Source organism: Talpa occidentalis, unplaced genomic scaffold, assembly GCF_014898055.3.
Source record: "Talpa occidentalis isolate TD23 unplaced genomic scaffold, MPIMG_talOcc4v2.1 talOcc4.8, whole genome shotgun sequence".
NCBI lineage: Eukaryota > Metazoa > Chordata > Mammalia > Eulipotyphla > Talpidae > Talpa > Talpa occidentalis.
This window is the reverse complement of record NW_023605194.1, coordinates 110155888-110180533: the sequence shown is the minus strand read 5'-3', so window position 1 is coordinate 110180533 and position 24646 is coordinate 110155888. Positions and strand designations below refer to the sequence as shown.

Here is a 24646-nt window from a genome sequence, read left to right as displayed (position 1 = left end):
GTGAGTGAGGGGCCAAGCAAACCGCGCACGAGCAGGCGAGTCTCCAAAAATAAACTGTCAAAAATGCAATCCACATTCCCAGCACGCTTGGGTGGGCGCGGTGGACTCTCAGATGGACCTTTCGGAGAACACACGCTCTCGAACCCTGAACTTCGGTTGCAGACAAGCGCCCAGTCCGCTCCCGGGGTGGGGTGCCGTGGGGGCGCGGGGGGCGCGGTGGGGGTACAGAGGCGGGGGGGGGGGAGTCGGGACGCGCGGCGAGGCTGCTTCCCCGGGAGAGTGGGGGCGCAGGGGGGCGGGGAGGCGGCGGGCCGCACCCGCGCGCGCGCCGGCCGGGACTTTGGCGAGGATCCCTGGCGCGCGGCGGCGGCGCGCGGGCGCGCGTGTGAGCGGGCGGGCGGGCGGCGAGTGCGCCGGGTATTGGCAGCCGCGGAGTGGAGGCTGGGCGGCTCCGACTCCCTGACGCCAGCGCGACCAGATCAATCCAGGCTCCAGCGCGAGCGGCCGGCGGCGGAGGACGAAGCGACGGGTCGGGCCGGGCCCGGCGCGGGGAGGCGGCCGGCGGGACCCGCTCTCCGGCCCGTGCGCCCGCCCGGACGGCGCGCCGCCAAGCCGGTAACGCGAAACAGCCCCGCGCCCAACTTTCCTCGGCCGCGCCCGCGCCCTCCGCGCGCCCCGGCCGCCCCGGCCCGCCGGGCTGCGGCGATCGCGCGGGAGGCGCCCCGGGCGCGCGGGGGGCGGATCGGGGACCCCCCCCATGATGGCGCCTCCCGGCCGCTCTGAGGCGCGACCTGCGCCTCCCGCCCGCTCCCCCGCGGTCCGGGCCGGGCGCGGCCGGGGTCCCCCGCGTCTTTGTTGGATCGGCTGGGGGTGGGGTGGGCACCCGCGTCCCCCGCCCCCGGCCCGGCCCGCGGGGGCCTCCCCGGCCCCCCTCCGCCTCGGCCCGCCGCGCGCCGCGCTCTCCCTTCCTGCCGCCCGGCCCGACCCATTGTGCCCCGCGCCGGCCCGGCCACCCCGGGGGTGCCCAGGCGCTGCCCTCCCCGCGCGCGCGCCCCGGGGCCCGGGCGGAGCGGGGCTCGCGGAGGGGGCCACGCGGCGCCCCGGCCCCCCGCCCCCGGCCCGCCGCCCTCTCGCCCCCGCGAGCCTCTCGGAGGTCGGGGTCACGGGAAGTGCGCCCCGAAACGCCGGCCCCTTCCCTCGGAGGCTCGGCGGCGGCGCGCAGCTCCCCCCCTTCCGCCTACACCGCCGGCGGCTCCCGAGTCGGCTCATTCCTTTCCCTTGACCGGATCCGATTGCCTCACCGCCTGGGGTGTGCGAGCCCGCGCGCGGCAACTGCTGCCTGCCCGGCCCGGCCTGGGAGAGCTCCCCGGGCGCGCTCCGGGGGAAGGTGGGGTGTGGGCGTGCGGGGGACAGACGGGGGCTTGTTTTCCCGGCGGCTCCACCGGGAGGGCGAGCCGGGGCCGCGTCTCCTGGACGTGCTCCGCGCTGGGAGGGGACCCCGCGCCGGCCGGGGCTCACCCCCCAACCCCCCCAACCCCCGCCCTCCGGTGGCTGCGGCTTTTGTTTATTTGGAGGCGCAGACGGTTTTTAAATACGCCGGGTCCGGTGATCCCGGCGCGCCTCCGCAGCGGCCCCCCCAGAAAGCCTGGCTGGTGTGAGCTTGGTGACCCCTGCACCCCGCGCGCGCTGCCCCTGCCCGCGGGGTCGGGGGTGCCCTGAGCGGGTGGCGCGGAGGCGGCGTGAGCTCTGGCCGCAGCCGGGTCACCCCAGGCCCGCGCTTCAGGGGCGCGCGGCGGGTACCGTGCCCACCTGCAGTGCCACCGCGGAAAGCCTGCGCTCCGCCCGCCGCGTTTGTCATGCCCACCTCGCGTTTGATTGGAGGTAGGTGAGCTGCCCTGGCACCTCCAGGAAGAAGGATCCCCATGATGACCGCCCAGCGTTTTCACTGCGCGCCACGGTTCTGCACCAGGTGGTTCTGCTGGAGGGGCCGGGCCTGCGTGGGCTGCACGGATGGAGCGTGTGCCCCTCGCCCGCCCTCCTCCCCATTTGAGGTTATTTGATATTTCTGTACAGGTGCTGCGCCATTTGTGTGGCGCTGCAGTTCCTAGGAGCTGGAACCAGGGTAGGAAGAGATGGTTCGCTGGAGGTGGGGATGTCAGGGCCTCTGGAGGAACCAGGCCCTATCGAGTTTCTTCTGAAGGGAGGGATTTGTCCTTGATTTAGTTTTGACCCCTCCAACCATAGGTATGTAACCAAATACAGTTTTCCTCTTCCCAGTACCCTTTGGTCTTACACCCTCGAAGAGCTGATGACCTTTGCTTTTTAGAGAAATGCCCGATTTTTAGGCAATTAAAATATTCACTTCTTACACTGGGGATTTCTGTAAATTTTTTCTACTAAGGTCTTGAAAGCATTAGAGGAAGGAAGACCCATTTTCCCAAATACATTTATTAGCTAAAAATGAAATGTCAGTTTGGCATTCTGGTTTCTACCGATTCTGGGTTAAAGATAAAATTTAATAACTTGCTGGATTGGAAAAAGAACAATCTGTGTGTAATTAGACGGAGTGTCTTGAAGCTGCAGCCGCCTACATAATCAAGGCCAAGTTGTGTGTGTATAAAAGATCTCATTTGTGTAGTCTTAGAAGGCTAATGGAGGCATCACCAAGGCTTTATAAATAATGTAAGTTGTGTATAATGTAGAGTCTCCAGGGACGGCAGAGAAAGCATCATTACCAGCCTTTTCAACCTGCCTGAGATCTTAAATTGATTTACAGCACTGAACTGGTGCAAAATGATACATCAGGATGACATGGGGTCAGCCTGTAAAAGTCTATGATGTCAGCCTGTTAGTTCAGTCATCATAATTAAACCATATTACAGGGGCAGCTAAGCAGGAGTCTGGCGTTTTCTTCAGCTCTGGGTGGTACGTGGATTCTGTTTATAGTGGAAAGGCCACACTGGCCAGGAGAGCTGGTGCTTCTGAATGAAGGAGAGGCTGACAGAACTCTGAACCTCCGAAAACCTTTGAAGATAAGTGGAGGGTGTTGGGCCTGCGAGTCTGACTGAGTAGCTCCCCATTTGGTAGTGGAGGCCCAGATGCTCAGGGCGCTGATAAGGCCCTTTGCAGTTCTGATCTGTGTACTGAATCATTTTCTTGTGAGCTAGAATTTAACTTGGCCTTGGGGACCTTCTGAAATATCAGAGGGCCACATACTGCTTATCTCTGATCCTTTTATTAGCACTGAGTTGCACTGTATTGATGTATCAGCTGACATGTTATTTCTTTAGTGTATAACTTAACTAGTCATAGTTACCGGGTCTGCGCTGGAAACAAAGAGGTTTGACTCGAACGTATAAATAATTCAGGAGACAAATACCCTTGCTTTTTGCTTAAATTTCTGGCAGACCTTATTTAACAGTCCTTACAGGACTGTGCTTTAAATTTAAACTAGAAAAAAATTGATCTGCTCAGTAGCCCTGGCCACACCTGCGTGCTCAGGCGCCCTATATGGCCGGTGGCTGCCATGTTGGACAGGGTCTCCTTCTAACTTGCCCATCATCCCAGAAGGTTCTGTCGTCCGGGGCTGCTCTAGGACCTCTGCTCTCCCCTTCTGCTCTTCCTACCCGGCATGCAGCTTCTCTGCTTGTGACCTCCACCTGTGAGCTTGTGGGGTCAAAGAGAAAGAGACACCAAGTTTGCTACGAACCAGTGGCTTCCAGTGTAAAGTTAAGTTTAGAAGAAATCCTTGAAGCTACTGGATGAAATGAATTTTCTGTGGGTCATCTTTATCGGTGTCACGTATGTTCCTTTGGTTTCGAGCTTTGGGTAGGAGAAGTAATTATGGCTATTTTTTTTCTGAGTTTTAACTCCGGGCTTGTTTTCAGTGCTCACGTCTCACTCCAGCCTCGCCGCTTCCCTAAGGAATGTTGCTGTCACATTTCACAGGTCAAGAAACTGAGTTCAGAGTGATTCAGTGACTTTCCTCAGGGCACGTAACTAGTGAGTGATTTTGATTTATAATCTCAGCTGGGACATGAACGCGGCAGTCTGCTTGACTCTGGGGCCTCACTCTTCACTAGGATTTTTGGATTTTTATCTACAATACCCAAATAATTGTTCTATTGAGCTTTACTATTCCAGTATAGATGTGGCTTTTTTTTTTTTTTAAGGCCGTTAGACAAATTTGCCCTCTCCTGTGTTTTTCTAGACTATCTTCTTCTCTCGTAAGTGCTGAAGTAGGAAGTGTGCTAGTAATACGTATTTCAGCAGAAAATAATGGGAAGAAGAAATCTGCATAAAAGCAGATTTCAGAACCGAATCAGTTTTACCTCTGCTTTTCTGCGTAATTCCTGCCACTTTCTGCTTGCACTTTAGTTGTATCTTTGGAAGCTGGAGGTACTGCTGAGGAAAATTCTAGTAGCTTAATTCTATTTATCTCACCAAAATTAATCTGTCCTTAGCTGTTAAACACTGCACCTTGAGATACCAATAATTACTTGTAGATCCTTGGAATACCCCCCCCCCCCCCCGCCATTTAATGTCTTTTTTTTTTTTTAGAGGCATGTTTTATTTATTTATTTGTTTATTTGTTTGTTTGTTTTGTTTATACATGCACTGGGTACAGTCAGAAGCGTGGGAGGGTAAGAGAATTCACCAGAGCCAGAGCAGGGAGCAGAGCAGGCAGAAGGACCGAAGGACACTGCTGAGGGGAGCAGCGGGCGGCAGGAGAGGTCTGCGCGCCATGTGGGACCCTCCTCTGGTGGCCGGGGAGCAGCCGGGGATCAAACTGGCGGCTGCAGAGGCTGCGGGCAGCTTCGCAACCCAGCGCTCAACTGCTGCGCCACCGGGGAGGCCCCATTTAATGTCTATTTTTGTGTCATTTTACAGTTTAGTCATTCTTAACATTTGGGGGTGGTTGTGGTAGGGGTTCAAGGCTATTTAAGAATCTGATGAAGCCGGGGCTCTGTGTTTCTCCCCACTCACAGCCTCCTGTGCAGCAATGCGTCTATGCTCAGGTGAGCTCGCGTGGACACATAAGCAGACCCCAACTGCACGGAATTTCAGGTGAAGGACATCCAGGGGCTGCCTTGCCAAGTGCTTTCATAAACAGCACGATTTGTCATTTCCTTTGCAGAGAGCAGGGATAGTTAGTGTTCAACGCTGCTTTGAAGCTTTCCACTGCAGCTGGTTTGTATCAAGATGCACAACCTGAGGTCCAGAGGAGATGGTGGACTGGCTCCCGGCCGCCACGGGGAGTGGACACGGCGCACCCGAGCCAGGCTCTCTCTGTTGTCAGGTTCTCGTGTGTGGGGTGCCTGCCGTGCTCACCGGGTCCTGAGGCTTGGACCCGCGTGAATCCGGTGTAATTTGGCGAAGGGAGGCAAGAAGGATGGTCGGCGTGCTGATGACTCTTTGTCCCTAATGTTGTTTGAGCTGAGTAGGAATCAAGTCTGACATCCCCAGAGACCTGTTTTTATAGAGCAAAGTGATTTTTTTTCCGTTTTAGATGGAGAAGGAAAGCCTTCTGTCTAATTTAATCAATAGGACCTTACCAGAAAATGGGAGATCCAGGATTGTACAAAGATCAAATTAAATCAGGGTGTTCTGCTTTACGAATTTCCTATCTTGACTCTCAAAGACAAATCACGTTTGTAACCACCAGCTGAGGTTTGGGGTATTGAGGGAAGGAGCTGGGGGTACTGGGGAGAGAACTGGAAAAGAGAAGAAAGATGATTTAAATATGGAAAGGTAGATTTGCTGTTACATCATAAAGTGACTGAGGCTGATGAATGTTCCCTGTAATGGTAAATCTATGTGCGATTTTTTCTTTTCTTTTTAAAAACTCGCTATTACCAGTTTACCTTAAAGGATATCTCCCAGGAACAGCTGGACAGAAGAGGGTATGTGGGGCACAGCGTGGGAGAAGAGGTGCATGGTTCCATGCCCCAACAACCCCTGCACACACACCCCCAGCCACCCCCGCCACCCCCCCCCGCCACCCCCCCCCCCCCCCCCCGCCGCCGCCAGACTTCACTGTCTTCGTCCACCTGAAGCTCTGGTTTTATTTTTTGGTACCAAAGTTAGCAGGGGGGCCTTTGATTACAAATGGGGGCATCTCCTTTTTTGCCCAAAACTGAAATCTCTTGACACTTGACGTTCCTTTTCCACCATTGGCTGGTAGTGCAAATGTTCAGGCTAATCCAGACCTGTCATCTGATTTGTAGCAAAAATACACGAAGTATTTTTAACACTTATTCTGGAATAACTTCTTTAGAAACAAATAAGCTAAGCCAGTCAGCATGAATGCAGCTACTTAAAATCTAAATTAAAGCCTGCCTTTTGGTGTACATTATTAAGAGGGTGTCAGCTTTAGAACTGAAGTTTTAGTACAACTAGTGTTCTAGGCAAAAAAGCAAACTTGTTCACTGACTTGCAGGAATGGATATTATCTGTGGAAAGTTCATTTGCACAAGGTCAACTGTCTTTTAGAGGGGACAAACCCCATCTTTTTATTTTTAAGTGAAGTTACCTAAGTTTCAGGTGCATCATTGAGAAGCAGCGAGTCTGTTCCACTTTCAGCCCCGGTGACAGCAGCAATTTTAGAGACGGACTGGGAGCTGCAGATTCTGAGCAGTTCAACATCTCTGGAATTTTTGTTATAAGTTAAAAACCAGAACTTGGGCCTCCCCTGGTGGTGCAGTGCTTGAACGCTGGGCTGCGAAGCTTCCCGCAGCCTCTGCAGCACCAGGTTGATCCCTGGCCGCCAGCGAGGGTCCCACATGGTGCTCAGACCTCTCCTGCCATGCCCGCTGCTCCCCTCAGCAGTGTATTTCGTCAGTCTGCCTGTTCTGTACCCTGCTCTGGCTCTGGTGAATTCTATCACCCTCCCATGCTTCTGACTGTACCCTGTGCTTGTATAAATAAATAAATCTTAAAAAAAAAACAAAACAAAACAGAACTTGAGGGAAGACTCTTGAAAATAAAGCATCAAACCCCGGAAAAGTTGAGGGAGTCTTTATCTTATGATTCTTTGAAATCTCTTCTCTGCCCTCTTCCCATTGTTCAGAGGAATCTTATGTCTTTCTAAGAACCCAGGTCTTAGGTGTGCTGGATTGGGTTCTTAAGTAATTTTCTTGATAAGCTTGAATTTATAGAAGAGACACAGGCATACACAAGTTAATTATACACTATGCTTTTGAGCTTAGAATGTAAAGAAACATTCACAGGGTCTGGTTAGGAAGAAGGACATAGAAGGGTCTAGCTACTGATTAGGAAATGTATTTATACATTTCTTATGTATTTATACAATGTATTGTATTATACGTTGTATTCATGTATTATAGAAATGTAGTTTTGCAATAAAGCTTAATATTTAATGCATTATTTCTAGTTAGGGCTATTGTTCTGCAGGTATTTTTCCTACAGTCTCACGTAGGTAGGGTGTAGTTGCTCAAGCAATTCATTTGTTTTCCTCTCCTTGCCTATCTTTTGTGGTTTCTTTGTGGTATGCATTTGCAATGTGGAAGTATTTCAGACCTGTATAGCATTTTTCTTTCAGTTTTAGTCACCACAAGAAAAAAAGGGGGGTGGGGAGTAATTATCTTTTGGCGATTATAATTAGGACTTAAATTAAGTCATCATTTAGTTAGATAAATGCAAGATCTTTTGTTTAGATTGAAAGAAAAACATGTCTTTTCAGTGGAGAAGAGTCGTATTAAATATGCCCTTACTTGATCATTTGATGCACTATTATAAGAAGTACATACTTCATTCATGCCATGAATATTTATGAGTTCCGAGTGGTAGAGTCATTAGTGAGAAGACACACAAACATGAGAAATTAAATGCAGTAAAGTCACCAGGAGTCGTTGCAAGGAGTAAGAGGACTGCTGTGGTGAGGAAGGGCAAGTGGTTTTGCTGGAAGGGAGAGCTAGCCCTGGTGGAGACCAGGGAGGTGAGTGGGGCTGGAGCAGTGGTGTCCTGTAGAACTTACTGCAGTCGAGGAAATGCACTGTGTGGCCACTGCCCTGCGCCACGGCCACTGGCTGGCACACACTGACAGTGTGGCTGAGGATGACATATTTAAATGAATTAATGTTTAGGGGGCCAGGTGTGGCTCTTTCAGACCTGGAAGCTGGTGGCAGCTCTGCCCAATCACACTGGGTGTTCCTGCTGGCAGGGTGGGAGATGAGTTCAGAAGGGTAAAGTTGGGGTAGAATTTGAGGACCTCCGAGTGCCAGAATAAGGAAGCACTGGGGATTTGAACCTGCAGGTGGAATCAGAGAGGGTAGAGCTCTATGCCGGGCGACAGAGACAGAGAGTGATGTGAGCTCTCTGTGGGCTGAGAACGCCGATGGAATAGAAGTGCAAAGAGAGAGGTTTCTGAACAAGAAAGTCACATAGCGTTTATTTGGCCACAGAGTGATGGGAAGTGTCAGAGTTTACCCTGCATTTCTAACCGGGGTGACTGGGAAGTTAGCAAAGCCTTTACTGAAGAACAAGGAAGAACCACCTTTGGAAGATGGTGCCGATGATGGATGGAATGGACTGGCTGAACTTAACTAGGTTATTTAAGTGAAGATTATCTTATAGGCAAGCTGGAACTTAGGGGTTTGCATGCAGGTCTTCAGCAGTCCTGGGCCGGAAGTGACGTTCTCCCAGGATCCCTAAGGGGAGAGGAAAAACCGGTGGGTTGAAGCGTCCACCAAAACCCACAATTTGGAACTATTACATGGGAGAGGCACATTGGAAGAAAACAGAAGAAGTAGCTGCAAGAAAGCTGTGGGGTCAGAGAAGCAGTGACACCAGGAAGCCGAGAGAGGAGAGATTTCAGGAGATTCGGAGGGTCCTGGGGAAAGGAGAAAAAAATTGGGGTAACAGGTAAATTAGTTGAGGTGAAGAAACGAAATCCATTCTCCTCTGCCTTTCAGGGATTTGTTTCAAATTACAGGAGGCCTCTTCATATGCTGAGGTTGAGGGAAAGTGGTTAATGGGCAAGAGCAAGTCAAGATGATGGAGCTGTAGATCTGGGCAGCTAGGTAGGAAGCAGCGTTGTCTGTGGGTGGTGCCCCAAGTTGGAGAGGAGAGCAGCGCTGCTGGTGGTGAAGTGGGGGAGCCAGCAAGTAGCCTGGGGAGCTTTATGGGAAATGGGGAATTTTGGAAGGATCACTGCAGGTAGAGTGCTGGGGAGTCTGGGTGGTGAATCCAGTAAAAGGCTGGGGAGAAGTCTGGGCACCTCTGATGTGACTGCCCAGCAGCCTAAATGATGGGCACTTGCTAATGTAAGTTGGTGGTTAATCGTAATGTTGGTGAGAAATGTCAGCGGCGCCGATTCTGGCAAAGAGATGGTTAAGAGATGAGGGTCTAGAGTCAGATTGCACTGGGGTGAGCCCAGCACTTGCTTGCTTGCTTTTGATAACTTTGGGAAAACTGCTACTAACGTTTCCACGTTACTGTTCCTCATCCAAAAAATAGGGGTAATAGGACCAGCCTTATTGGTCGTGAGGTGGGATGAGTTAGGAGTCCATGCTCCATCTAGTCTAAGACGTGGAAGCAGTGTCTTACGTGTCTTATTAGTCTAAGCAACTAGACACGTAAGACACTGTTTTGCATACAACTGGGGAAAAATTATCAGTTAATCATGACGTACCGCTGTGTGTAAATTTCCTGGTTTCAGAGATGTGAAGTGGAGGCAGGGCAGTGCCTTCGACTGAGGCTCAGAACACATAGGACTTAGCACAGGACTGGTGTGAGATCAGCGCTCAGAGTGTTTAGTGTTAGTTGTTTCTAAAGAGCAATGTGATTTTCAAGTCTAGAATGTTAACGAGAGCAGTATGAACCCCGTCTAGATAAGGGGTCGCAGGTTATAAGAAGTCTAATGGACTGAATGAATTAGGAAGCATTAGGCAGGCAGTGAAATCCTGGTAACGAACATGTGAAATACCAAGTTTGGGAACTAGTGATGGAGCATTTAACTGACAATTCTAGATAAAGGTTTTTAATTGGGTTGCCCCTCTCCCTGTCCTATAACAGTTGGACCACGAGGAATGCCCTTAACGATTCAGAGAAGGTATTTAAATTGTCCAGTGTCTTGCAAAATCAGTGTTCTGAATTTACCTATGGCTTCACCCTTTGGTGTCCATCCCCCCAGCCTGTCCACCCACCTATTAGCGTAAAAATGCGCAGTGTAGAAAGTTTCCAGCTGGGTCTTTGACACGGTGCCAGGAGGTGGTGGCTCACAATTGAGCCGTATTAGTTGTTTTGTGCCATTTCATGAAGCGATTGGGGGTGGGGGTAGCAGCAGCCAGAGAGCCCTTCTCAACAAGTCTGCAGAGGCAGAAACCATACAGGAGAATTTTTTGGGCTTTGATGTGACCGACCACACACAAATGCAATCTCTTGGGTCACAAATGTACAAGTTTCAGCTTTGTCAGAAACTTTTGAAATAATAGGAAATGCCACCCCTCTAGAAAAACTGGCCAAGGACAGCTGCAAGCTGTTCACAAACAAGTGGCGCACAAGCCGCTGGGCCAAGCAGCATCCGTGCTGGTAGGGATGTGTCGTCCCCTTTACTGTGTGACCCCTGTGGACCAGGGAAGGCTCAATCTAGGAAAGCTGGGCTTTTCTCAGGAAGGAAAAAAGCCCAAATTCCCCAGCAGCCTCTGAGAGGCTGGAGTCACAGGAGGCAGGTGACACAATAAGCTGGAGCTGTGGGGCCGCCACCCCCTTCCCTTGCAAGGACCCACTGCCCTCAGGGCCGGGATTTTGTCTCCTCACCACACTGGAGTCAATCCCGGGGCTTGATTGAGGAACCTGGAGACGCCAGTGCTGCTTTGAGCACCTCAGTGCCTCTTTCTCTCCTACTGGGTTGCAGTATTCAATTTTATTAATACGGCATTAGTTAGGGTTAATGTAGTATTAGATTTTATTATTATTTTATTTATATGTGACTCATAAGACGCAGTGATGGCCTCACAGTGTGGGCTTGCTTACTGAGCTGGGCCAGTTCAGTCTTAAAATACTGTGAGGAAAGTCTCCCCATGTGGGAAAGCTTCTTATAAGGGGGTGGAAGCGAATGAAAGAGTTTGGCTTCAGCATGTATTTTTCTCTTAAAGATGATAGTTAGTGATCATGGGTGCTAAAGGGGCTTTTCATGTGTCACACATGAGGGAATGATCTGCTGGGTTTTGGGGACTCCTTCCCCAACGGAGTTAATCACACTCGGTCTACCTGAGCACGTAACTGAATTCTGACTCAGCTCTGCACAGAATTTGTCAGCATCTTCTGCCTTTTAAGTAATCTTACCATCTTCTTTCTTTTCAATTGAGCTGTAATTATTGCAAAACTGGGGGGAGAAGAGGCTTTTCCATCTTGCCTACAGACTCCCCTTGGCCTGCTACCATCCCCTGCCCTGTCTTGAGTGCCCTTGGCATGTGAGTGCCCAGGGCTGGGAGCTGGTACCCAGAACTGGTGGGCATCATCCAGTCCTGTTCCTCAGACTCTTAAGCTAAGTTGAAGAGGGAAGGTGAATGCTGGGAGAAAGGAGCCTTCTTTTGGTCAAAGGCAGTACCTTTTCATGAATAGCAATGCAGGTCTGTTGCTTTAAAAACCACACCTCTCAGCCCGCCTGAAAGTGCGGCATGGCTGACTGTGTATAGTTTGTCATCTCATCCAATACAGCTTTCTGCTTTGCTTTCCGCCCACTGCTGGCTCTGCAGTCTGGCCTAATTAGTCACAACCTCTATTTCCCTGTGTTCATATTTGTGTGCTCAGGACTTGTGTTTGCTTTTTTTCAGGCTTAAGGGAAGGTTTGATTGGTTTTAAACCTTTTTCTGTTAACTGTGACAAAATCAACATGATCATTTAAATGATGGACACCCGTGCTGTATTTATAGCCATTATGTGCATGTAAATGTTGAAGTTTTGTCTTGTCCAAGTGGGAATCGAGATGTTGATCTGTACTCCAGAAGGCTTCCTGTCAGAAGGTCATCCTCACTGTGGGCTTCTGCTTTTTTGTTTTGTTTGAATTTTTTTCATTATTTTGTAATAAATCCTTTTTGCGGTAATGAACTCAAAAATGAGAGTCCATGTTTAATGGAAAATTAAATACTGAATTTCCATTTCTCAAGGTAGTTGATAATGAATGTATCAGTTGCAAAAACTGTTGACATTTACTCAGCACTCTGGTGGCTCAGACGCAGCTCCGAAGGTGTGCTGTGGCACAGTCCACGAAACGCATCCTCATCCAAGTCAGGTTGCCTGTTATTCTGAGTCACAATTCCAGGTTTTGTTGCACACCTTTGAAACCTGACGTGACTGTAGTTACTATGTTGGCTTTCCCCTCAAAAGGCATTAGCAGGGCCTCCCTGGTGGCACAAGGGGTTAAGCATAGCACTATGAAGCCATCCACAGCCTCTGCAGCATGAGTTCGATCCCAGGCCGGCCAGGGAGACACCCACATGGTGCAGCAGACCTCTCCTGAGTCACCCGCTGCTCCCCTCAGCAGTGTATTTTGGTCAGCCTGCCTGTTCTGCTCCCCACTCTGTCTCTGGTGGATCCTCTCACCCCGCCGCATCTCTGGTCTATACCCCAGCTCTTGTATGTATAAATAAATAAATCTTTTTTTTTAAAAAAAAAAAAAGGCCTTAGCAGAAAATTAAATGATACTAGGTTAACAATGGGGTCAGGATAATAGGTTCAGGTAGAAAACAAATCAATTCCAATAATAGGTTTGTGTTTTTTTCCATCCAATTCATAAAATCAAGCAGAAGATTTTGGAAAGCCTGGTATTACTGTGAATGTTATTGAAAACTTGATGAAGTTCAAATTGGAACAAAAATTACTTGTGGTGATCAGAAGAACATCATACATGTGTGCTGAAATCCAGCATTTTGGTAAAAACAGTATTCTTACTAAAATAAAGTTCTTAAGGGACAAAAGTTGTCCTCTGTCTGCTGTGGTATGTATATGTGTGGTAATTGCATTTGAGCAAATAGCCCTGACTACCGATCAAAACTGAATTGAACTGGTAGCAGTAAAATTTCACCGTATGTCGTATCCACTCTTTGCAGGCCGACAGGAATCAGTTCCACTGCGTCCCCCAACCCCGCTGTCCACCCCACTCAGGGCTGTGTTTTAGGGGAGAGAGGTAAGGGTATGACTCAGCTTCTGAGTCATGGGGGTCTTGCTGCTCAGAGGAGGCCATGGTAACATGAACATTCAGTATCATCGTTACCTATAGTCTGAGCTTGAAGGTTGTCTTCTAATTGGGAAAGTCTTAAAATCAAGGGGCTGGGAAAGAAATCATGGGCAGTTGGTAGAGCTCTTGCTTCTACCAGCGTGATTCTTTTGGCAAGTTTTTGAGTCTCTGCTTCTCTGTTCTCTGTGTTTACACTTCTGTCAATGTCAGCCTGGCATCCAGACGGGGTGCACATTAGGCAGACAAGAGAGAGCGTCACACTAGGCTTGTGCTGGGGACCCATACCAGCCTGCACGTCCAGTCCAGCTTTCCTTTGAATACCTTTTACTGTAGTCACCATATGAACTTGAGACTGAGTTCCTTGAGGGTAAATGGACAGTGTCCTTAAGGTCTCTCTGTCAGCACTGCACCTCTTCCCTTGTCTGACAGTCACGTGGACCACAGCCACCTCAGAATGCCTGCCTATCCCCCCCACCCCGCAGCGATCCACCCCAGGGGTACACTGGGGAGAGGCTAGAAAGCACCTCAGGGGAGGTTCTGTTGGCCAGGGACACAGGAGGTCATTGATGTGTGAGGCATTTTATTTTGATGTTTTGAAAACTCATCTGGGACTGACCTGTGGCAGATTGGCAGGTGCATGCTGGAGCACCTGGAGCCCTGTGTGTCTTTTTTTAATACCTGGTGTGATACCTATCAGAGGTGATCTGGCTTCCTGGTTCATTCTGGGGATCGACCGTTTTGCACCCCCTTTCTTTCCTGGAGGAGGAAGGAAGTAGGAAGAAAGAGCATGTGTGATTGACGTCTTTCCCTTCTCTCTTGAAGGAATCTACTGTGCCTTGTGTCCTAGTCTCTAAGGTGGAGCCAAATGAAGTTGCTGGGGCAGGTGCTTAGATTCCTGGAGGGAAGGGCATGCTGGGTTAGTTGCAGGGGCTCACCTGGCAACATCTGCAGAAATCCCTGGTTGTCACCACTGGGGGTGTTTCTACCAGCATCAGGTTGGGCGTTCCAGGGATGCTGCGAAGTAGCCTGGGACACTGAGGATGACCAAGCCCTGCAATAGTGGATGAAAAGGGGGCTCGGTTGGCAGAAGGGTAACCGGTGATGTCTGCCACACCAGCCCCACCCCCTCACCCTCACCCCAGCCTTGTGTCTGGAGTACCACTTCTTGCCGTTACCTGTGCAGAGCATTGTCACTGCCAGCTGTGCTCTAGCTATTAAAATGCATATTTGACTATTCTAGTAAAATAACACTTGAGAGAAATCTGTAGTTAAAATTTCCAAAAAGTATGGCCTCAAGAAAAGCTATGAGTCAGTAATTTCTGTTCTGTTTTACTTATGTTTTGAGTAAAGGACCTTAAGAATATTCAGTGGAAATGTAAAGAAAATGAATTTCTTAAAAGGGGTTTAATTTTAGTGTTCCACTGACTCATCAGAAAAAAATAGTAAGAGTTGAGCACATACAGGAGCTGTTGATGTGAAGTGTTAGTGCCAATTTCCCAGTGACTGATGGAATCACAGCTCATAACTTCTTATCCTTATCCTCGGCTCCTTAGATTAACATGATTTTAATTTTGACACTATTCCCCTGATAAAGTTCTCATTTTTTAGGGAAGCATGAAGGTAGTAAGGAAAGCATCATGTAAGTTGGGAAGAAGTTGAAGGGATGAAAGTAGAGCCATAAGCACATCCTTCTTTGTTGGTGCCTCTGCGCCATCCATCAGAGGGGACTGCTGAGGAGCAGCAGCAAGAGCAAGGGTGGCTTTACCCTTCACGTCCCTCAGTTTCATCATCTGGAAGATTGTCCTTACTTTACAGGATTCCCATGAGGATTAAGGGTTAATAGGTTTTGAGTGCTTAGAACGGTGCTTGGTGCTTTGTTATGATGGTGGTGCTTAGTAATGGTGATTGCTGGTGGAGGTGATGTGGTGGTAGGCAGTAGTGGTGGTGATGATCACAGGGTGACTCTGGAGTCTTTTCTGAATACGTGTGCTGGGTTGAAAATTGATGGAGTCCACAGATGCACTCGAGTGTCCCATGGAATCACCTAGAGACTTTATTTGAGTTTATTGAGTTTTCAAAGTGGGATGCTTCCGATGGTCTAGAAGGGCTGTGTCTTGCCAATAGCCCGAATTTCCAAAGGATAGCGTGAGCTATATGATAAAATATTTGTACGTTTTTATAATATACTAGAGCCATTTCAGTTATCCTGTCATCCACTTACAGATTTCCACAGCCATGTTGAATCTTGAGCAGGCATTTCTTTAGAATTTGCCATGTTCTCAAGACATAATAGCTTTGTTATCAGTGCAGAGAAAATATGGTAAGGAATTAAAAGCCTAGGCCATCCCCAAAGCAATGGTCAATCTCGACTGAGTCTGCCTTGGGTATCCAAATCCACCCACCCACCCCTATCTGGCTCGTTCGCTGTCAGCTGGACTCATTTGGATTCCCATTGCTCCCAGAGCCCAGAATACACAGGGACGTAGCTATGGCCGAGAAAATGGCTGCTCGTGGGCCACCAGGCCTGACCTACGGCCCTCCTCACGGAAACAGCTGATGTCCCGTGCAGCTCTTCCCGGCGTCCTCACATGCACACGGAAGGAATTGCCGGTCAGTTGCAGCCCCCGTGATAAAGCGGGTCACGGGCATTTGGTTTCCCCCATACATGTAAAAGTTGTGTTGACGTTATACCATGGTGTGCAGTAGCATATGTCTTAAAAAAAATCAGTGTGCAAACCTGAATTATAGTGACAAAGAGAGCAGAAGTGAGCACACGCTGTTGGGGAAAGAGCACTGCAGACCCGCCTCACGCAGGGCTGCCGCCGCCTCGCCTATAAAGCACAACATCCAGGAAGCTCCGCACAGTGAGGTGCAATCAGACCAGTGTGGGCTGTGCCTCTCCCTTCCCTGCCCCGCACGCTTTCTGCCCGCAAGGTCAGTGTGGCGGGAAGAGCAGCACACTCACTCGCTGTCTGCTGCGCCTCGATATTGGTGGTAAGTGTTTAAATGATCTGTTCAGTTGCATAGTCAATTAGTGGGGCTAACTCAGAGAGTTGCACTGCAGAGCTTGGGTTCTGAAGTTTTCAAAGAGATCCTGTTAGGTTTTTCCACTCTGATTGGTAAAAAGTCACTGTGGGTACGATTGGATTCAACAGAGGGTCGGAACCAGAAACGGTCTGGGTTTAGGGTGTAGGTCTCACCCCGTGCTGCAGGCAGAGTCTGGTCAGTGGAAGATGTTGTCTTAGCAAGAGGCAGCTTTTGCTACCCTGGAAGAGGCTGTTTGTTCAGTTTCTCCTCCGAGGTGGCCAAGGGAACATTTGCAAGATCAGCCCAGTGTCTGGCAGGTTGAAAGGAGGCAGCCCTGACCGTCTTGTGGAAGAGTAGATCTGGCTAATCTTATGTCGGCTTCGGTGTTTAGACATTACTTGATTCTTCCAAATAACAGATTTACATACTGGAAAGCGGACAGGCCCAAATTGCTCTTGAGGATATTTGAGTAATACACAACATTTGGGGGAGGGAGGGAGGTAAAAGATTTCAGGCATCAAAACACTGGAAAGCTATTTGACGTGTCAGAGGAAAGCGGACTAGAACGAGAAGCTTGCTCTTTCATGCCATTTTGTGAAATTGCACTTTTTGATCGCGTGGTTGAATTGCTTAATAAAAATAGTACCTGTATTGTATTCTCCCAGAATTAGGTCATATATTCCAGCCCTTACATAGGAATAAATTTCTCTGAAAACCCCAGTTTGGGAATGTTTCATTCTGGACAGAAACACGTTCAATTACTTTTTCCTTTATAAAAAGATAAATGTGCCACCTCCGAGCCTTAATACTGTCTGCAGAAGTCATGTGGTGTAAATCTCTTACCTGCCATTGATCTTTGTTAGTGGGGTTTTAAAACTGAACACAGTCATTGGCTCCAAGTGAAAGTGGATCCCCCTATTCCCACCTCAGCCTGAAGGTTACCGCTTGCTCAGTTTTATTTCCTTCCAGGCTTTGAAAGATGCACGTATGTGTGTATGGTTTTTGTTTCTATTTATGCTTTTAAAATGGGATCATTTTTTAAGAAGTTTTTAAAGATTTCTTATTATTTATTTATGCATACAAGAGCTGGGGTGTAGCAGAGATGCAGGGCGTGAGAGGATTCACCAGAGACAGAGCGGGGAACAGAACAGGCAGACTGACCAAAATACACTGCTGAGGGGAGCAGCGGGTGAGACAGGAGAGGTCTGCTGCGCCATGTGGGCCAGCCAGGGTACGAACTCATGCCCAGTGGCCGGAGATAGATTGATAGCCCTGAGACTTTAACCCCTGCGCCACCAGGGAGGCCTACACGGGATCATTTTAAACATAATGTCCTGTAACTGTAACAGGACAGTTAGGTCTGGTTTTCTTAGCAGTTCAGCACTGTTTAATACTGTCGGAGGGACCAACTGTCCCATAGTTGGCAGACATTTGGGTTACTTGGACTGTGATTGCCTTGGCCACCCTCTGCTTCCCTGAGGACGCTGCTTGCCTTGTGGCTAGTGGTCGTGGCTGTTTTCTCTCTTAAACCTCATCCTGTGGGGTCTAGCGGGAGGAATCCTCTTCAGAGCCATTTGCAGATCCTTCTTCCACACCCTCTGCAGAAAGACCCAGCTTTGGGAATCCTGGTGGATGACACCACTCAGCTCCCTCTTGTTGGTCACATGCAGCCCCCTGCCGCCCTTCACCCCATCCCCATAGACTCTGGCTTCTGGTCGCTGATCTCTCTACTGTACCTCCAGATTCAAGGACACATCCCCAGTGACCTTTGACTGCCCACCTCAGATACTCCCTGTCACGGTCCCATAATAGGGAGGTTTGTACTTCTAGAAATTAAGCAGACTTCTCCAACGTTGGGGTTAATTATTTTAGACAGTCATGTGTATTTGCCCGTGGCCGTTCCTTTAGAATATGTTAAGAATCTGACCACTTCTACCCTCCTGGTCCCCACTGTTACCATCTCGTACCCTAACAATTGCCATAGCTTCTACCTGGTCTCCCTCCTGCATACTACCAGCGGTATTTACTGCTACTACTAGTTCCATCCTTTCAGTCTATTTTTAACCCAGTAGGCTGCAGTAAGTCTGTTTACTGGAAAGCCAGAACCGCCCCTCAGCCCCCAGCTCACATCTCCTAGCAGCGCCCTTCTCAGTGTGGAAGGAAAGCCCCTACCTCTTCCTCATGTGCCTGCTTCCCTGCCCCTCCCACCTCTCCCCTCACTGCTCTCTCTTCACTCCGTTCTGGCCACAGTGGACTCTTCACTCAACCTGAAGATTTCAAGTACATTCCCGCCCGCCCCAGGGCCTTTGCACATGCTCTTTCCCCGCTGCTGGCAGGGATCTCCCCAGATCTCCACCTGGCTCAGTTACTCCTCACTTTCCAGGATTCCATTCCACTATCACCTTTATGATGAGGCCTTCCCTGACACTGACATGTAGCCCCGCCAAGGCATGGATTTTTTTTTTTTAAACCCTGGTTTTGTCTCTTTTGCTCGGTGGTTTGTTCCAATACTTAGAATGGCGTCCAGCTCCAAGTAAGTGTTAGCTGAATGAATTCAACTCCTGACTTCAGTGGTTATCAGCCTGTTTATATTCCCACTCCCACTTTTGTATAATGTTAGAACTTTCACTACACAAAAACTAGAACAAAGTATATACAAAGTAGTAAAATGAGCTTTCTTAATGTATAGCTGCTTTGTTAATAAAATACAGTTACCTTTTTCATCAGGTCAGTTTTAAAATCAGTTGTACCTACTCACACTTAAGCCTCTTAACACCCCAGCAGGGTGGGTGGTAGAAAAGCAAATGGAACCTCTGAGAGAGGTTTTGTTCAAACAACAGCCAGCTCAGTGGAGAGCCGCCCTTTGCACCCCCTTCTCCAGCCAAGAAAGCCTTCCGCCAAGCAAGGGGCTCTTGTTTTCTCATTTAGAAACATTAAATGACCCCCAAACTTGGAGGGGCTTTATATGAAAGCCGGGAGAAGCCTGCCTTCATTTCTCCTTCTGCATCTGCCTTTTGTGCCCCTTTTGAAAATACATAAAATAAATGGTTAACTTTAAAATTCCTGACAATGACAGATCAACAAGTTTTATTTCTCTCACCTGTGGAGGAAGTGGCCTCCACCCAGTTTTACTGAATTAGGAGGGAAGTGATTTTTGCAAGTGATAAAAAGAAATAAAATTCCATGCTCTTCCCAGAGGAGGGGTTCAACAATCGGGAGAATGGGTGAGACCATATGTCGGTTTGTAAAAGGATGTAACTTGTAAAGATGTTTCCTTTGGTGCCTGTGATGGATATGGATGTATTTCCCTTCTAGAGGGTCTTGATTAAATTATTCAATTAGAGCTGGGCTGAGGATCTAAATATAGGGAGAGGGTGCAGGCTGTCCCGCCGGGTGCATGTCAGCTCACCCCTGCAGATGTGTGTGCTTGTCATAACCAGCACCTGTGAGATCAGTGGGGAAGGAGCAATATGTTCCAAAAAATGAAATACAGCAGTTTTTTTTTTCTTAATAAAAGCCACAGTTTTTTTCCCCTTCTCTAGTCTATTCCATTTTCCTCTGTGAATTTGGCATTTAAATGATTTTTTAAAAACCTAATTGATGGCCATTAGTATGTGTCCTGTTTTAAATCATAGACCTACACTTCCCTGGGTATGGGAACTTACTAACCCTCTGAACCTCAAACTCAGCAGCAAAATTGAGATCCCGTATCCCTTCAAGGACTGCTGTGAGGAGTCCATAAGATAATGTTTGTAAAACAGCCAGTATAATACTTGCATAAGGTAATAGCTTGATTAAAATAATTTCGTACATTTGCTAATGGTGACTCATTCATAACGTGCCACTTAAGGAAATTTAGCACATTTAGCATAAAATTGCTACTCCAAGATAGCAGTGACTCAGAGAACAGTCGGCCTGTCCCTCTCGTAGTTCATAAAATTACAGGTTAAATAGCCTCTGGTCTTCAGTCTGTGGTGTGTCTGAGGAGTGAAACCTTGCAGACCATGTCTCCAATTTTGAGTTGAGGTGAACGCAGAGGGAGGTACCCAGGGTGAGGTGATGAGGACCTAGGCATTTTAAAGGCTGCTGGGGACTGAAGGATAGCTTTCCATAACAAAGAAAACAGGGGTGCAGTGGGATTAAGAAACATACAGCTTCTAGAGGAAGTAGCACTGTGGTGCAGAAATAAGCTCAGTTTGTTGACGTTGAGGACATAAGGAAACTTTGAAGTGCCTTCAGTCGGCTTCCCTGCACGAGCAACCACCTAATGAGACAAACCAGAGCTGACACTGGCTAGTCTGTAGGGGAGCTCTGCAACTGAGAAAAATCGACCCATTGCCCTAGATCTGTCAGGATGGAAGGGCTGGTCTGTGCAGAGAGGAACCAGCAGAGTTCGTAAGGAATTTCTAGCACCACGGAGATGTATGGAACAGCAAGCCTGGCGCACCTGACACGCATAGTTCTGCCCTTAGAGGCTCGTGGGATTGTGACGTCCATAAATTCCCTGCTTCCTTTTCATGGAGAGGATGCTATTTTGAAATCAGTGACTGATAGATCGCAGCTTGGGGAGAACTTGCAAGTGATAGGTGGTGCGCTGGAATTCAGAGCCTACCTGTTACTCCTTCTCTTTTTGATTCCTGCTCACTTAACACTCCATTGAGAGACCACATCATAGCTCTTTCCTGCTTGTCACTCAGTCACACCTGAGAGACAGGAAAGACTGGCTGTTAAGTGCCTGCCTTTTAAAGGCCATAGTACTTGCATAATTGCATTACTAAAAATAGGCTTACAAGGGCTTAACCTTTCTCCCACCTTCACCCCCCACCGTTTCCCCAGATTTGGAAAGTTAAGCTCAAAAAAAAAACCTCTTTAATGAAAATTCTATGTCATCAGTCTCTTCTGTTATCAATCACTCATTTAGAAAGTTGGGAAATACTTGCAAGTAACCTAAACAGACTTCATATTAGGAGAAATTTGACTTCTGGGACTTTGTGACCGCTGGACCTTGCCGCTGTTTTGGTCTAAGACCAGCAGAAGTCTGTCTTGTCCAGGGCATCCTTTGTAGTGTTTTCTTGAGTGAAAATTTCATTGAAATACATTTTCTTCTGGAAACTCAGTTGAAGTACAGTTCTTAGCCCAGCTTCAGAGCAGTGCAGTAAGTAGTTTAGAAAGTGCTTTCAAACCTGTGGAAAACACAGAAGTTTTATCCATCCTCATTTTCCCAGGATTCCTCCCTCCATTTTGGGGTCAGTGGTAGTTTTATTTTGCTCAATTTGAACCATCTGACATTGCGGAATGTTGGAAGTCTAGGGCTAGCAGCCGTCTTCAAACAGGAAAAGGGAATGCAAACACACCATACCTGTTTCCTTCCTTGGAAATAATGCCTTAAAACCAAATTCGTGCCTAATTGGCATAATTGGGAAAAAGAAGCATCTGAATAGATTATTTGTGGAAACAAAATCACAGGGCATTGTCACCTTGGGGTGTTTTCTGAGACTAAAAAAGCCATTTCAATTTTTTATTCATTGTCACAGCATTGTTCTTGTGCAGCACATTTTACTCCCCCTCAATCTGCCTTAAAAGATGCCCCATTTTCCTTAAGGATCTGTACTGTAAATCATCTTGACGCCTCTCCTAGGAGCTGTTTACATTTGGTACCACTTGAGTTTGTACACTGAGTCCTCACTGAACTCCCAGAGCTTCTTGGAAACTGCAGAAGACGGATAAGGAAACCAGGTCCTCATATAACATTGTTTGGTTTTTGGCTGGGATTTCTTTATTCTCATCAACGTTCTAACAAATCAGTGTTCAACAAAATGAAGTTATATAGAACCCACTGTATTGTACTTGGTCCAAGGAACTGTCCATCTCCACCTCTTCATTGCGCTGGATCTGTCATGGGGACTGGTCATCGGATGTCTCTGCGTCTGCTCATCTAAGGAACGTATTGCTGTGTCCTTCAGGCCTCCTGCTAAGCCAGCAGAAGGGCTGAGAAGCCTCTTGTGTTTATCAGTGATAGATATTTTTAAGGTTATCAGAAATGTGCAAGCTCTCATTTCTTTCTTAGAAGTTCTGAGTAATTCCATAACCTAAATACATTTTAGGTTTAAGGATGGTGGTGTTTTTTCCCCCTCCCATTGTGTGAATTCTCTATCTTACCAGCAGAGCTTTTGCTACTGGTGACTTAATGATGGATTGCTCTTTAATGTTCGAAAATATTTACTGTAATTAAATCTCTGAAATAGTTTTCTCTACAGCCTTCACTTCTTTAAGCACTTTTAACTCTATTCTGGGGTGTCTAGTCTTTTGTGCATCAACACTTTCTATGTATGAGTATCAAGAATTTATTGGGTGTTTTGTCTTATTCTCCTTGGGAATCACAGTCTGGTTTGACAATTCTGCCTTTATCAAGAGTGCATGATTGGGGCCTCCCCTGGTGGTGCAGGCCTTTGAGCGCTGCGCTGTGAAGCTGTCCGCAGCCTCTGCAGCCATGGTTTGATCCCCGCCCACTGCACCCTTCAGCAGTGCATTTCGTCAGTCTGCCTGTTCTGTTCCCGCTCTGTCTCTGGTGAATCCTCTCACCCTCCCGAGCATCTGGTCTGTACCCTGGTTCTTGTATAAATAAATAAATAAATCTTTTTTTTTTTTCCTTAAAAAGTGCATGATTGGCTTGTGCACATAAAGGAAATCAAGCAGATTTTAAAATAGTCCATTTTGAAATGATGAAAAGTTACATTACAGATCCTCAGCACGTTCACTTTTTGATGCTTTTTAATTTAGCTATTTCTCAAGGAGGCCCAGCAGCCTATGTAGAATTGGCTGCTAGGAGAGATGACACAGGCCTCTCCATAATACAGCTGATATCACCTCTTCATGTGTAACACATCTCTGGGGTATTTTACATCTGCAGGGTGTGTAGTGAGGTAGGTCGTGAAGGAAGGTTTCCAATACAAACAATTCTGAATTAAAGAAATTATGGGGTTTGCTGATAATTTTCCTGAAACCCCTGATAGGTCTTCTCTGGAAGCTCAACCCTTATTTTTTCTATGTATATTCACAAGATCATCCACTAGTGATATGTCAGGAACTTCACACAGTTTATTTGGTTACTTAGAATTGTTTCAAAAAATTGCATCAAACATTGTTATAAGAAAGACAGTTTTTGGAAAGTTGTCTCTTTTTTCCTTAAATACCTTTTCCAATTGTTAAACAGTTTCAAAGGGAAGTTAATCAATAGCCCTAGCTTCTGGCTTCTCAGTTCTTTTGATCTTCATGCCACAATGTTTTACCATTCAAGTTAAGACAGAGTAATGAACCAATGAATAAGAAGTGCTTGCTTCTTTGATAATAGACTATTTAGTTTCAGTCACTTACTTTTTTCGAAAGGAACTAGGAATCTCTTTTCTGCAGTCGCTTTTCGGGGCCTACATTTTATGCTTATTTTATTGAATAATTTATCAGCTCCCTTAATATTTAATGGGGATCATTTCTTTGGTGTAATTCATTGGCTTCCATTCCAGCCCCAGAATTGTCTGAATCTAGAGAGTGTTGTCGTCTCCTGTCCCCCCATTCCTTGTGAAATGTACTTGGTTCGTGACACTTGGCTGGAACTTCTTGCCCCTCCCCCCCACTTTTTAATTTTATCTTCAGATACAGATTAGAGAAATTTTCTTTTAAAACTTTGTGGGAATCTGGAGTCTAAAAGGTATTGATGGCGGAGACTGTATTTTGTTAATATTCACATAAAATGGCCATTGCTCTACCACTGACTAGTTAGGTTTCCTTCACATATCAAGCAAGTTACATAGCAATTAAAAGTATTTAATAAAAATTTTTCTTTTCTTTTTTTTCCCTTTTAACGTTACAGAATTCCACGTAAGTTGTAAAATGAAATAGTCAACGTCGGAAGGCGGGTTGTAAGGGCACTTTTCTGACTGGCTGCTGGCAGCACTCCTGGCCATTCTTCCCACGGGCCATATGACAGGATCTAGATTTAGAACCCCGTTTAAAGTGCATCTTTATCACCTCCAAAACCTCATCACCCTCTCAGCCCAAGGGGACTCATAACTCGGGTCTGAGTGTGACTGGAGTCCATGAATTGGTGTTTGTTCCTTTGTAACTTACAAATATTTGCATATGAAGGCTTTTTTAAAAATTGGAAAGTTACACTTTTTCATTAAAGAATGTTTGAAAAGTTTAGAAAAGCAGGAGAGCTATTATTACCCATTCAAACCCAGCCACTATTCATATTTGGTAGACTTACATAGTTGTTCCTGCTTTATCTACCACTTTATGTTATGTTTCAGGTTTTTTCCAAGTTATTACATAGTTTTCAGGAACATAATTTTTTAAGGGTCACGTAATGTCCTACTGGGAGGCTTAAATATTTTCCAGTCATCTTCTTCCTCCATAATAAAT

General features: G+C 47.5%; 1 protein-coding gene across 1 annotated transcript in view; it reads left to right on the top strand.

Moving 5' to 3' along the window:
- Nucleotides 1-575: 575 nt before the first annotated feature.
- SMAD1 (SMAD family member 1) overlaps nt 576-24646 on the top strand; it is a 68774-nt gene continuing 44703 nt past the window's right edge. The window contains exon 1 of the mRNA XM_037497515.2: nt 576-615. The gene's annotated coding sequence lies outside the window, so the exon portion shown is untranslated. The remainder of the gene's footprint in view (nt 616-24646) is intronic.